The following is a 16,359-nucleotide window of genomic DNA, read 5'->3' on the forward strand; positions in this document are numbered from 1 at the left end:
TGAGAGGCTGCTCCAGACATTGTTCGTCAACGAATGTTCGAGTGAGAACACAACTGAATTTTCTCATTCTGCACCTCCAGTTCTTAGAACTGACCTGAGACATCCCCTGGTGACATCCCAGGTTTTATGGCCCGTCTAACACCGCCTTCCTAAGGGCTTCATCCGAATCTGCGGCTTGACCTCTGTATTATATCTTTTTTCCTTTACATGACCTCTTTTACCATGTTACTTTTACTTTATTTAATTTCTCCTAATTCCTCCGGATCCGGAGTTATGTTTCTAATTCCCAGTCAAATTCCACTATTCTTTAAAGCCAACTTTCACGCCACGGCTAATACGCATGTCTTACCGTTAAGGAAGATAAGGGCTCTGTCTTCATTAATCTCACATGGCGTTTATTTAGCACACTTTACCGTTACTAATTAGGCTTTCTACAGTTTCCTACTTTAACTTCTTCTTTTCTTCACATCTTTACTACATTACTCCCCCCTTTGTGTTTCCCAGTACCGAACCAACCATCAACACATCATGACACGCACGCACAAACGATTCTTTGCGGTGTGTACAGCCAGCAGATAGAACAGCCTCAACGAACAAACCAGCGCCCCAAGACCGTGGGGACGGTTCACCTTAACTGCCGGCGTGGAGCGGGAGTCACAACACGACCAACTTCGTGATGCCAAATTCTTGTAGTTTATTAGGTGGTGATGATGATGTGAAGAGGATGAAGGAGACTCCGTTGACACAGTCTTGATTGCATATAAAGGTTTATTACAAAGAAGTACAGCGTCAAATCAAGCACCTGCAGATCTGTTTGTGAGAGGGTGTGAGGCCAATGAACCACTCTGAAAATCAGCCTTGGTCACAGACGCCTAAATAAGGTAGTTGTTTTCCTAAGAAGTGTCACTAACGTATGGTTTCAATCATAAAGTGTTACCTCCCTTTCCAGACTGGGAGGCCTCCTCTGAGGACCTTTGACCTAGGGCCTTTGTTTAAACACATGACTTCAGCTCTACATATGTAACCATACACCTCACGATATTATGAGTGTAGATTGATGAGGGATAAATGAATTTAAACGATTTTAGCATAAGGCATAAACATTACAAAAAAAACAAAGGGGTCTGAATACTTTCTGAACTCACTGTAAATTTCATCAAAATAGAAATATATAAATAAACAATCATTTCTTAATCACTTGTCATAAATAAGAATAAAACACCAATAGGGGCAAAGGTTTCAAAAATAAGGGGCATGCTATTTTACTAGAATACATTTTTTTAAATGATGAGAAAAATGATTTGAAAAAATTTATGAACCAAACAAAGAAAGGCCTAGTATTTCTCCATTTTCTACAATGAGTATAATACTTACCCATAAGAATGATTATATTAGTCATGTCAGAAATAGATGAGTTTAAATGATCCCTATTAAAAAAAATATGAAAAATGTTAAAATACGAAATGCCATTTGCCTTAAGTGATATCCAGTTTTTTATAACTACGCAGGGCATGAAAAAAGCATATATTCTAAACTTGTCAGGATCTGTATTCATTTCCTGTTTTATTTTGAAGTCTTGGTTCTGTTGTAGTAACTGTTTTACTTCCTGGTTTTTCCCGCCTGTTTTGATTACTGTCTCCACCTTAATGTCTTTCACCTGTGTCTTGTTTCCTGTGTATTTAAACCCCGCCTCATTTCTGATGCCTTGCCAGATTGTCTTTGTTACCCTTGTGTTCAAGCGCTCTTGCATTTAGTCCCGATTGATTCCCTGTGTATGATCTGTTTTTCCGGTATTTTTTGTGACCCTCGATTCTGCCTGTTCCTGATCTGCCTTGTTGCCTGGTTTAACTGACTCCTGGTATTTTGACCTCTGCTATGTCTCTCGGATTTGGATTTTGGACATTGCACTTCTGCCTGACTCTCTCTCTCTTGCACTTGGATCCACACACACTTGCCCTTACAGTACAATCTGGCCATGTCGGACCCAGCGGAGGGAGAGAAATTTTGTCGTGCTCTGGGAGCTCAAGGGAAGCGTCTCACCGATTTGGAGTGGGCAGTTTCCGGCCTGGGACCTGGAGTTCAGTCATTGTCTGAGCAGCTACAAGCCCTGGCTGCCCAGACTTGCCAAGTGGTTACTCGTCTGGATTCCATGTCTTCCGCTACAATAGGCCCAGCTGTTCCTGCTCCACCTCAAATACCCAGGGATCCTCCAGTTCATTTTTCAGAACCCAGAGCAACCCCCATCGAAAGGTATGATGGCACTCCTGAAACGTGCCGCTCATTTTTGACTCTTTGCTCACTAACTTTTGAACTGCAGCCTCTTACCTTTGCCACTGAGCGTTCTAAAGTAGCCTTTATGATCACTAATCTCACGGGGCGAGCACGTGAGTGGGCCACGGCTGAGTGGCAGAGACATTCATCTACCTGTGACTCTGTAGCTACTTTTTCTGCTGCTTTGGGTCGTGTTTTTGGTCAACCTGTCTCGGGCTGTGAGGCAGCCCGTGCATTTGGTAATCTCAAGCAAGGTAGAAGCCGTGTATTTGATCATGCCATCAGATTTCGCACTCTGGCTGCGGAGAGTCAGTGGAACGACGAAGCACTTGCAGACACTTTTTTTCTTGAGTCTCTCTGAAGATATAAAGGACAGACTTACCGTGGTTGATCTTCCTACAAGTTTTGAGGGTCTTGTGGAACTTGCTATTAAGATTGACAAACGGATGCAGGAACGAGAGCGGCTCAGAGGAGCTACAGGCCCTGGATCTGCGCCTTTTAGTCCCAAGGAGGAACCTATGCAGCTTGGTCGTACCCGTCTGAGCCAACAGGAACGCCAGCGCCGCCAACGTGAAGGACTGTGCCTCTACTGTGGGGAAATGGGGCACTTCCTGGCTCAGTGCCCGGTAAAAGGCCTGGCTCACCAGTAACCAGAGGCCTACTGGTGAGCCACACCATGACTGCCTCTACACCAGCACGCTCCTTGACCCCTGTTCAGCTCATCACTTCTCCCAAGAATTCCCTGGCCCTTACAGCCTTCATTGACTCTGGGGCAGACGAGAACTTCATGGATCTGAACCTGGCCCACCAGCTGAATCTACAACTCCACCCTTTGTCCAAGCCACGCCGGGCCAGCGCTCTCGATGGTCACCTGCTCAACTGGGTCACAGACCAGACCCCTCCTGTCTCGGTTGAAGTCAGGTACTCACAAAGACATTTCATTTTTTATTGAGTCTCCTCAATACCCCCTTATCCTGGGTTATCCCTGGCTGTCAGCCTTGTCAGTCTTCCTGTTTGTCTTTGTCGGTTTCCCCGCCTGCTGATTCCTCTTGAGTTTCCAGACCTGTCCAGGGTGCCTGAAGTCTACCTAGACCTTAAGGAGGTTTTTAATAAGGTTCGTGCCACGTCCTTGCCACCACATCGCCCATATGACTGTGCCATAGAGCTCTTCCCTGGTGCAGCTCCACCCAAGGGTCGTCTGTACTCCCTGTCTCGTCCTGAGAGAGAGGCCATGGATGACTACATCCAGGGGGCGTTGTCTGCGGGGATCATCCGTCCTTCCTCTTCCCCTGCAGGAGGGTTTTTCTTTGTGGAAAAGAAGGATGAGACCCTTCGTCCTTGCATTGATTATCGTGGCCTGAACGACATCACAGTGAAGAACCGTTACCCACTTCCACTCCTGTCATCTGCCTTTGAGCTTCTTCAAGGGGCCCACATCTTCACTAAGCTGGACCTCCGCAACGCTTACCACCTCTTCCGTATTCGTGAAGGGGACGAGTGGAAAACTGCGTTCAACACACCCAGTGGTCATTATGAATATTTGGTGATGCCATTTGGACTTACAAACGCCCCAGCTGTTTTTCAGGCAATGGTGAACGATGTCCTCAGAGATATGCTGAATGTCTGCGTGTTTGTTTACCTGGATGACATTCTGATCTTCTCCCAGTCTGAAACATGTGGGTCATGTCCGTCGGGTGTTGCAGCGGCTGCTCCAGCATCAGGTATTTGTGAAGCCGTAGAAGTGTGATTTTCACCAGACCACAGTGTCATTCCTCGGGCTTGGGATTTCACCAGGACTGATCCAGATGGACCCAGAAAAGGTCAAGGCTGTTTTTAAACTGGCCTGTCCCCACCAACCGGAAACAGCTCCAACGCTTTCTGGGTTTTGCCAACTTTTATCGCCGTTTCATCCGGAACTTCAGTCAGGTCGCAGCGCCTCTGCATGCCCTCACCTCCTCAAAATCTAAGTTCTGCTGAGGCAGCCTTCCGTGCCCTCCTGTCCCGGTTCTCCTTGTTACCTATTTTGCAGATACCTGACTCCAAGCTCCAGTTCATCGTGGAGGTGGACGCCTCTGATGTGGGGGTCGGGGCCGTTCTCTCGCAACGCTCTGCCAAGGACAATAAGGTTCACCCCTGTGCCTTTTTTCTCCAGGAAACTCTCCACCGCCGAGCGCAACTACGACGTGGGGAATCGGGAGCTGCTGGCTGTGAAGTTGGCATTGGAGAAGTGGAGGCATTGGTTGGAGGGGGCTGAGCAACCATTCCTAGTCTGGACTGACCACAAAAACCTGGAGTACATCAGTGGAGCTAAGAGGCTCAACTCCAGGCAGGCCAGGTGGGCGTTGTTTTTTACCAGATTTAACTTCACCCCGTCTTATCGCCCTGGAACTCGTAATGTCAAACCAGATGCCCTTTCAAGGCAGTTTGAGGCAGGAGACCGCCCTCAGGATGCAGCTCCCATTTTGCCCCCTGACGGTGTGGTCACAGCGGTGACCTGGGACATTGAGCGGGAGGTCCAGCACACCCTTTCGGAGGCCCAGGTTCCTGATGGCTGTCCTCCTGGTCGGCTCTTTGTTCCAGACCCGCTCCGTTCCCGAGTCCTGCAATGGGGGCACTCCTCTCCTCTTAGCTGTCATCCTGGGGTGAGTAGAACATTGAGTTTTATAACTCAACGCTTCTGGTGGCCCTCCCTCGGGGAGGATAGCCGGGATTTTGTCTCTGCCTGTTCTGTTTGTGCCCGCAGCAAGGTCTCCCGACGCCCCCCTACTGGTCTACTCAGGCCTTTGCCGGTTCCACACTGCCCCTGGTCTCATGTGTCCATGGACTTTGTCACTGGGTTGCCTCCCTAAGAGGGCAAGAAGGTCATCCTCACTGTCGTTGACCGGTTTGCCAAGATGGCTCACTTTATTGCCCTGCCAAGGAGACAGCGGAGGCAGTCCTGTTTCATGTGTTTCGGCTCCATGGTCTTCCTCAGGATGTTGTGTCTGACCGGAGTCCCCAGTTCGCCTCACGTTTCTGGAAGGAGTTCTGCAGGCTGCTTGGGGCATCTGTCAGCCTCTCCTCCGGCTTCCATCCCCAAACCAATGGCCAGACGGAGAGGTACAATCAGGAGATTGAGACGGCCCTCCGGTGCATCGCCTCCCAAAGTCCATCCAGTTGGTCGCAGCAGCTCCTTTGGTTGGAGTATGCCCATAACTCCCTTCCCGTGGCTTCTACTGGTCTATCTCCATTCGAGTGTGTCTACGGGTACCAGCCTCTGCTTTTCCAGGACCTTTAGGGAGAGGTTTCTGTTCCTTCAGTTCACGCCCTGGTGCGCCGATGTCCTTTCACCTGGAGGAAGGCTCGGGCAGCCCTCCTACGCACCAATATTGGATACGAGAGGTCCGCTAATCGCACACCGGCTCCTCGCTACCACGTGGGCCAGAAAGTATGGCTCTCCACTCGAGACCTGCCAGTTCGGGGGGAGTGTCATAAGCTGGGTCCCAGGTTTGTGGGCCCTTTCCCGATCTCAGCGATCATCAACCCTGCTGCTGTCCGCCTTCGTCTTCCTCAGACCATGAGGGTCCATCCCACCTTCCGTTTGGTTCCTCCCTCCGCCCAGGTTCATTGATGGTGGTCCTGTCTATTCGGTAAAGAAACTGTTGGCTGTTCGTCGTAGGGGCCAGGGCCGTCAGTACCTCGTTGATTGGGAGGGGTACGGTCCAGAGGAAAGGTCCTGGATTCCTGCTCGGGACATTCTTGATAAAACACTGATACGGGACTTTCATAGACTGAACCCGGGCATTCCTGGGACGTCTGGGGACATCCCTTAGGGGGGGTACTGTCAGGATCTGTATTCATTTCCTGTTTTATTTTGAAGTCTTGGTTCTGTTGTTACTGTTTTTTACTTCCTGGTTTTTCCCGCCTGTTTTGATTACTGTCGCCACCTTAATGTCTTTCACCTGTGTCTTGTTTCCTGTGTATTTAAACCCCGCCTCATTTCTGATGCCTTGCCAGATTGTCTTTGTTACCCTTGTGTTCAAGCTCTCGCATTTAGTCCCGATTGATTCCCTGTGTATGATCTGTTTTTCCGGTATTTTTTGTGACCCTCGATTCTGCCTGTTCCTGATCTGCCTTGTTGCCTGGTTTAACTGACTCCTGGTATTTTGACCTCCTGCTACGTCTCTCGGATTTGGATTTTGGACATTGCACTTCTGCCTGACTCTCTCTCTTGCACTTGGATCCACACACACCTGCCCTTACAAAACTTCTGTCTGTCACAATACAAAAGGTAGAAGGGTCCACTTAGCACTTGAACCTGTTTTTTAAGAAATTCTGCCACCAGGAAAACCTTATGAATTATTTTGAAATGAGTTTCTTTAACCTGTGGGGGAAAAGGCCATTTAATAAATTTAGAATATGCTTTATCCATATGATAGAATATATTTTTACCTGCATGAGTGCTAAATTATAAAACACTTTGGATTTCAGAACAGCACTCTGAAACTTATTATTGCATTTGTTATTTAAATTTTAACACTTGAATACATTACGGTGCTTTGGATTAAGGGAATCAGCGCTAGAGGGATCACTTCACAAATCTCACTATAATCTCGATGAGTACACTTTAGATTATATTGATCTAAAAAGAGCATATAGTCACGGAGGTTACCACTGCAATCCTATACATCATTTACAAACAATGTCTTCCTCATACCATTCACTTTCCTATCAATTGTAATCACTGTATTGTTCAATACAGTTGATCCATGAGGAGAAAAATTGAGTAAATGTAATTTTCCAAAAATGAACAATGTCTTTGGAAATTTGACAACTTAACAGGAACCTTGCTTACCCCAAAATAACATTTTAAAACAAACTCAAGCCCTCCTACGGTTTTTAAACAAGGACCTTGGTATATGAAACCATATGGAATTTGGCTGAGACAAATGTGCTTTTAACCATTTAGTCTTAAAAAATCCAACCACTGACTTAAAGTCTAAAGCTCTGACACCACCCTTATATTAATTAGCTGTGATCTTTAAACATAATGGGTTTTGTTTTTATATTATCAGAAGAGGCATACAGGGAGTGCCATTCATTTGGGGATACCTTCTGCTCTAGATAAAATAACTACCAAAAATAGCAAGTCAGACTGAGAGATTTCTTTATATCTGTTATTCTGTTAGAAATACTGATGTCTTGTCTTTTAATAAGGTTTTTAGGTATGGTTATCCCTAGATATTTCACTTCGGATACAACTGTAATTGAAGTAATAGTGAAATCTGCGCATGTATGAAGGGAGGTAATTCACATTTTTTAATTTTAAGGAATAATCCTGATGCTTTGGAGAATGTCCAAATTGTATTAAGGGCTTTAACTGGCATGGATTTATTTCTTAAGAAAATCTTCTAATTAACTAATTTTAAATTCCTTGTTGAAAAGTTTAATACATTTCGGGATTGTTATTAATAAGCATTGTTAGTAACTGGGTGGTCAAAATAAATCATTTTGGAGAGATTGGGCGCCGTTGCCGAACACCACGTAGCACCTTGAACCTAGGAGTCTTTCCAGGGTTCAGGGATACAGAACTATATGTGTTGGTGTAACATCTTAATTATATTACGAAAATTTTTTCTGAAAACTGAGAGGTGTAGCTCTTCAAACATCTTATAAAAATAAAGAAATACCACAAAGCAAGTGGAATCAATTAAATCTGATAATCAAGCATATCAAACCTCAGCATAATATGGTTATGTGTATTTCTACCCTTTATAAAGGCCGATTGACATTCTTAGACTATTTGCGTTAGATCCTCATGTAATCGGTTTACATACATGTGTGCCAATAGTTTGTAGACATTACTTATTAAGTTATAGGTCTCCACAGTTTGTTTGTTGGGTTTTGGGATTAGAGTGATAAGACCTTGCTTCATAGTGGGAGAAAGATTTCTTGCTGAAATATATTCTACGAAGTCATTGTAAAGCAGCTCTCTGATATCCTTACAAAAAATGGGTAAAACTCCACGGTTAAACCCTCAAGTCCTGGTGACTCCCCTTCAGACATCGGCAGAACTGCTCTATTTAACTCTCTCATTCTAAGATCATCCTCCATATGTTGCTTGAATTCATCATCCATTATTTTATCAAATTTTTTAATTAAAGAAAAAAAAAAGACAATTTTCCTTAGTAAAGTTGGATTTACACAAGTTGCTATGAAAAACTCTTATTTCCTCTTTTATGTGGTCTTGATTTTTAACGGTGACACCATTTATAAGCAACTTTTTAATTTCCTTTTTTGTTTGTCTTTGTGTTTCCAGACTGAAGAAATAAGAACTCTTTCCCCGTCCTCAATCCAGAAAGCTTTTGAACATTAAAAAAAGCTCCCTTTGCTTACTTCCAAATATAGTACACATTGTCTAGTTGGGATTAAGATTTTTTAACACGTTCTTCCAATTATAAATCAGATTTCTAAAATAATTTCTTTATCACTAGTAACGTTTAGCTGTTTGCACTTTTTTAGTTTAGAGTAGTATGTACTTGTTCTGATTGCAACCTTTCTAACTTTAAATTTGAACCACTCCTATTTACTCAAAAACGAAATTTCCAATTCAACAATCTCTTCAGTCAGTTGTTTAACTTCTCAGCAAAAATCTATATTTTCCAAAAGATTATCATTGAATTTCCAGGTAGGGTAAAGGATAGATTCATATCTACACAACAAAAAAGAGACAAGATTATACAATGATCAGTTAGTTTTGATGCTAAGGTTTCACACTTACAAACATCATTGACTATATTGTGTGAGATTAATATTAGGTCTATGGTTGACCCTTAAAAGGGATCAAGTACGACAATTTACTCATTGACTTATATGGCTGGCAATACAGTTTAAATGTATTGAAATATAAATATCTTGAAAACACATTTCAACTTGTCATCTGATGCCTTTTGTGCTTTATACATACATATATTTTTATTTCTGTGAAATGCTTCTCTATTATACAAAATATACATCATCTTCCGGTATTGCATATGCAAAGCATGTGGAAAAAGAAAATTAGATAAAAGCTTTTTTCTCTTCTTCCAGGCTTTCTCCAGATAACTGGGTAATTTATATGTGTCATATGTGAACAGCCAAATCAGTCTTTGTGAATCATCCATATTTAAAAACTCCATATTGCCAAAAGAAATATCTATTTATAATCATATTTGGTATACAGTATGTATGCTAAACAGAACTTGGCCTGGATGGGTCTACAACACTGGATTTGGAAATGGTTGTTAAAGACTCACATGACCGTACACACCAATGAGGTCACCGAGGTCCAGACGTCAGTATTTTTCTGAAAGGTGTATATAATAAAAGGTGTGAAATAATTGTCTGAAATTAACTTTACTTTTGTGCTGCAAAGATATTGTACAACTCCAACAACACCAACTTTCTCCTTTAATCACCTGTGTGGGTGGAGGAGTGAATGATCTTGTTGTTACTAATACATTTTTACTCAACACGGTGGCTCTCCGATTATGTCAACAAACTGGACAGGCACCTGAATTCGCCAAAGCATGATACAGGTAACTAGCGAATTATACTAGAAGACTGCTCTTTAGTTCAATGCCATTCTTCCCCAGACATCATCTGACGAATAAGTCCTCTGCAGTTGTGCTACGTTTAACAGTGGCTGTCCATCGTGATGCCGGCTAGTTAGTTTCACTTGAGTGAATTAATTAGCTAGCTAGCTGGCTAACAATAATTTCATCCATCCAATGTCAGACGGATAAACTTTCAACGAAGGGTGAAATGCTTTTCTTTCAATTCAGTTTGTATAAGGGTTGAAATACATGTTAAAATGAGGTACCCCTATATATACAGTATATTTTTATTTTCGTTGCAAGATAGTCCTAGCGGAGGCCGGTAACATTTGCATATAAATAAAAACAGACCCTGTGTTTACTTTCTTCACTGGCACAGATGAAAATGAAAAGACTCCATCAATCAAAGCTCATCTTTGGGAAGGGAAGAGATTAGGAAAAGATGAGGAGTGAAGGTGATGAAGATGAGAGAGGAAGAACAGGTACTGCCCACTGTGCCCAGGATAGGATTAGCATTATGTCCCTGTGCTGTTCAGCATAAACAAAACTTACTGACCTGATCACATTCAAACAGTGTAGACCTAATTACCCCAGAAGACATGCCCCTTAGCCCCCAAGCTCAGCTTTTGTGCCTCAGTATTTGTAAAACCCTGTGTACAGTCATGGAGACTCCATTTGTGTTACTACATGGCTAATGGCCAAGAGCTTATTTGAAATTGACCGTGTTGGTATTAGAGCTAAGGGTGGGTGGATGATGATGGTGCTGGAGTGGGTGTGCATGAGGGGCCCAATTTGGAAAATTTTGTCCCCTTGTCCACAATTCCTAATGGCTGGCCTGGATTAACCATAGTCTATCCTTGAGCACTGGCCATTTCTAGATACATTAAATCAGCTATATTGTGTAGTGATGAGATTTTTAATTCTCCAATAATCAATCAAGCTTACTTCGTCACCAGTTCAACTCTGGTTTCATCATAGCTATGACACTGTCCCCTTGATGAAAGACAGTCTAACCAAAAATCAGGAACCAAATTATAATTTCTTCACATTATGATTTTATCAGTTGTGTAAGACACTTTCAGTTTTTCCAACAGCTTACTGAAAGATGGGAAGGAATTTTTGTTCTGAGCTTTTTGTTGTAATTTACACCATTCATTTTCAACACCATCATTAGCCAGAGGCCATTACTATCGTTTTTGTGGTTAATTATGTTACCAGGGAACCTGAAGAATGAGATCATTACACTAGCCGAATGCGATGTTCCATGAGTAAAGAAAATAGAGTCCCCCCCATTGCAGTTTACAGAATTTAGTGATTGCCTCAAATGAATGAGTTTCACAAGTTAAATAAAATCAGTCTTTTGCTCCTTACAAAAAAGAAAAGCTGGCTTAAGTTTCACATTATTTTTCAACCCACTAGTGTTTAAAGATATAAAAGACAATATTAAACAAGTAGATAATCTTTAAAGAATGTGCAAAAAATGCTTACGATAGGCAGGAGTGTGTTGGAGGGAAAGATGCCCAGATCAGGGCCAGAGTGTATTTCTGGACCTCTTTTCCAACACTTAACTTCATTGAAGGTGATAAGTTACTGGAGTCTCAAAAAGTTCAAAAATCTCACTGGAGATGATCAGAGTTCAATGCAATAGAGTTTATTCTTACACAAGAGATAAACCCGAGTAGGCTCTGGAACCCAACTGAAGAAAGCATAGCTAGACATCATCTTTCATACCCAAAATTCGCTTCTCCTTGCTGGTGGGCCTACTTTTCTAAAAAATGAACTTCACTTCTTCAGGAAATAATATTTCCATATTTGGTCACATCCTCCATATCTACCTGGAAATAATGGTGTCATTCTCTTTGGAAAACCCCTAACTCTCTCGGCCTGCCTGGGTAAATCCGGGCATCTCCTGACACCATCATTTCCAAGGCGTTTTAGGTTAGATTTTGTTTAAAAACTTTAATATTTCCAAATTGTTTATTATAGCAATCATTTTTTAAATTCAAATTAATCATAACACGTTCTGGTCTATGCTGTAACACAAAGAGTATATTCTTAACACACTTCATATATTTTGGCACACATTTCTGGGGATTTTACTACTACAAGTGTGTAACTTTGTCCTTATAATACATATTTGGTGCAATAGCCCTCAAACCCTCCGTTTAGAACACAGGAACCCTAATAACACTTATTTATTCAAGGCCTACTCTTCAGTTATTGATCAACATGTATCCTTCCTTCAGAAATACTCTCTTTCCTTTTCTCCTGGCTTCCTGAACCAACAGCCAGAGGTTTGGTATGAGCATCCCGGTCTTCGCTGGAGAAACCTTCTCTGAAATGTACGTGCATGTCACTGTTAAAAATAGATTGCAGATACCACTTCAAGAAATGTTTAAAGAATCCTTTCATAATGGAAACCTGCCATTCTCCGTAAGAGGAGCCTTGATCACCTTGCTCCCAAAAACTGGTAAACCAAATAATAAATGCTAGAATCTGAGGCAAATTAGTCTTGTAAATGCAAATTATAAAAGTGCTTTGTAAGATTTTAGTGAGAAGGGTTGAAGGAATAATACCAAGAATAACTGGAAAGGAATACAATGATTTTATTCATGGCAGACAAGGCTTCCATAATGTCAGTGTTTTTTGAACCGCTAGCAGCTGCAGTAAGAACCCATGAAGAACTCAAAAACCACAGGACAGCAGGAGCACTGTCTGGTTTTATATGTGTTATATCTGTTATTATCTTTCTCAAAGATATAAGAAAATGTATCCCAGCCCTGATGGATCAGATTTAGACATTTGTAAATATCTCAGGCTTTAAGATTAACAAATTTAAAATCCTCAATTATGCTATTAAACCTTGCAGAAAGGGAAACCCACCTGAAGAAGCTGCTCAATTCAAAGTTGTTGTTTTTTTTCACATACTTGGGCATTCAAATTGTACCATGTCTTGAGAACACTGTAAAAACTAGCTACAGACCAGTGGTGCATGAAATCTCAAATTCAGTAGATAGACATCTATACCAATGTCCTAAGTGGGGAAAATAAATATTCACAAAATGAACATCCCTCCTAAGCTGTTGTATTTGTTTCAAAATTGACCATCGTGGTGTAACATCCATCAGCATCTCACTACAACGGTTTAGTCTCGCTGAGAGTCAGTAGCCCAGTCAGCTTCGTTGGTGAACCTTTTGCTTTAGACAAGTGTGTTTGTTTTGGTGTATTAAAATTGCTCTCCACACAACTGCACACACACCTTAATTGCTATACACATTTCAGGTCTAGGTCAGGTGTACTGATTATTAAAATGCACAGCACATAATGCAGAAGATTGTTTTGGGCTTGAATATAGTCTGTTGGGCAGTAGTTAGCTGTCTAGTACTTAACTTGCTTTGTGTGCAAAGATGTTCCAAATGTTTTGTTTACACATTTGTTTAAATGGTAGTGTACAACCTATTATAAACAATTACTGTATAACACAATCTAGTACAACTCTACCGCTAAGGCCCACAAAAATACAGAATCAAATCAACACCTTTCTGGCACAGTCCTGAAAAAACTGGACACAATAAGGATGGGATGTATTGCAGGGCAGTTACTTTCTGATTGACTCATATTCTAAGAGTTAGACTGCATTGGATTTGCTAATGTTGTTGTGTCTTTCCAGCCTAAATTGTTAAAATCATTTGGATGAAATCTTATCTGAAAGCAGTTTGCTGAAGTTAAAATGTTTATGTTTTTTCTTTGACAAAGACAAGGCTAAAATGTCCAGAATTTAAATGAAAAGGACGAGGTTGACTATATATTACTAAAACTAACACAAAATATAGATGAGAAAATTATACTATATTACACTATAACACTATATATAACCTCAGAAAAGCTAAAAAAAATAAAATAGTGCTATACGTGATGTATGTATCATAAATATATAGGTGCGCAAAAAAAAGGGTAAACTTTTCCAGTGTATTTGTCATACTAGGTTTATATCCAGCTAATCATAACATTACAAGGGGACAACATTTTTTAAGAAATAGGTGTATTATTGGCCAAAGAGTTATTGCTCTATCATGGAAAAGGTTATAGGTAAACAGGTTTATAAATGATCTACGACACTACGTGTTATCAGGGGTAATCAATCACTCTTTCGCAATATCTGGGGTCCCTTCATATGTTATCTAGAGAGGAAAGACTTGGCCCATATGAAGGAAGCACCTGTAGATATACAGTACTGTATAAATAACCCTCCGCAATGTCCAAATCCGTCAAAGGTTGTTTGACAGAAGATATACTTAAACAGAAGTGTAGCACCCTAATACACTCACCCCTAGTAACACCCTTTTTTTCTGTTTTTTGTTTGTGTTTGTGTGTGTGTGTGTGTGTGTGTGTGTGTGTGTGTGTGTGTGTGTGTGTGTTTTCACTGGAACTGTGGTTCATGTGTCCTGTATTGTATTTTGTCCGTGTATGTACAGATATACTGGTATGTGTGTATACTATATGTACTGTATATATGCATGTGTTAAGTTGTTGCCCAAATAATTAAAGACATTGTTGGAAAAGGAGTGTGTGGGAATTGGTGTGTATGTCCCCGAGTTTAAAATATCTATCCTCAAAATACCGTCTGACCAATTATATACCATATATACAAACACACATATATATATATATGTGTTTAGAATATGTTCTGTAACTTGAATTGTACATTTCTCTATGCTGCATTACCAAGTGTGATGACTCCTAACAACATATTATAAATTTCTCCCAGTCAGCCTTTACCAAAGCACCATCTGGAAACTCCCTTCTTGTATACACAGGTTTGTATTTACTATAGTGAGTCTTGGGAAATTATCACTTCCTACGGTTGTACCATGTTTTAGTCGTACTCAACACCCTGAATGCATCTGCAGAACTATACGTTGTAGCTCCTGAGTAGCAAAACTGTTTCCTCCCCCACTCAAAATATCTCTTGCTCAGAACACGATTAAGCCGCCTGATCTGTTGTGCTTCCGTTACTAAGGACCTCCTTCCAAAATGCTATCTTTATCAATGATGCTATCTGACATTACATGTTCTAGGAAGAAACAGATTTATGCAGCAGCGCACCAACATTTATAAAGAGGAAAGATAATGGTGCTGTGGATGGGGAGCTAATGTTAACGTTACTTTCAGTCAGCTCCCTTTAATGTTACGCTAACTGTCAGGACATTAATGTCCTGACAGTTAGCGTCTAAATCTTCCTCTAGCTGTTCGCCAAAGGAATATGATAGTTGATGTTATATGATCATATAGCGTCTCCTCTCAGACTAAACCCAGACAATGAACAGTATTTTAGTGTAGATGAGTGAATCCAGCTTCTGAATGAGTCTGTTCTGCAGTGAACAGCACAGGTAGCTGCAGTAATGCTAGGTTAGCTGGAATAACTGTAGATTAGGGATTAGGTTAGAGAGAGCAGTTATGTTTAAACAGCCAGTTTGGAAATGCTAACTGGATTTACTGAGGGGAGTCAGTCTGTACTACTGCAGAGCAGAGTGACATAGAAATGCTTCGAAGCCATAACAATTAAAAATGTGTGACAAAAATGAGACGAACATGTCACTGATGAAAACTAAAATGTCTTTGTTTTTGTTAATTAAAACCAGACTAAAACTAACAAAAACCAAATGACTAAAATTTTACCAAAACTCAAGCACATTTTTATCAAAAGACTAAAACTAAAAGTAAATGAATATCAGGTGCCAAAATTAACACTGCATAAATGTAGCATGATAATGTACCCGTACTCATATCTACTCTTGTACCTTGTTCATCGTTAAGGCAGACCAACGATCTTTCATCCAACATTTCCTCCAACATACTCCCATTACTGTCTGTGTGATTACTACCCCATAAGTTGCTGTGTGCAAAAAAAATCTCTACACCATATCTCCTTTCTATATATCTTCCCTGCCATTTCCTTGAAAATGTCAACAGCTAGCTTTCTAAATGGATTATTGATTAACTTAATTTTTCCTTGTCTCCTTGGGCTGCAAATTTTAACTATGATAAATTCCATATCTTCCGGGGAGGGAACCACCCTGTAGGCCAGCCCATCTTTTTAAAAAAAAGTAATGCACCCTCCACCATTGTAGCTGTTAGTTCTGTTGTGTTTTACAAAACTGAACCCTGGGATTACAAAATCTAAATGAGGTCGTAAGCAACTTTCATGCACACATATTACGTCTGGGACTACTTCTAATTCATATATATATATATATATATATTATATTGTTCAGGAACAACACTGTTGCAGAAGTTCCCACCAATGTTCGGCACTTGTAGTTATAAGGTCTTATGGGCGTTAGGTCTGGAGACTGTGCTGGTCTTTCCATCATGTGAGGCCACCGTCAAGTCCTGTTCCCCTGAACCCCTAACCAACCAGTCTGTTTTCCTTTGTTACTTGCCTTTTTCTCACCATTCTGACAACAATGTACAGTCCCACCTCCTGCAGTACAGTATAGTCCTGATAATGCAT

This window comes from Xiphias gladius, chromosome 10, assembly GCF_016859285.1.
Source record: "Xiphias gladius isolate SHS-SW01 ecotype Sanya breed wild chromosome 10, ASM1685928v1, whole genome shotgun sequence".
Lineage (NCBI taxonomy): Eukaryota > Metazoa > Chordata > Actinopteri > Istiophoriformes > Xiphiidae > Xiphias > Xiphias gladius.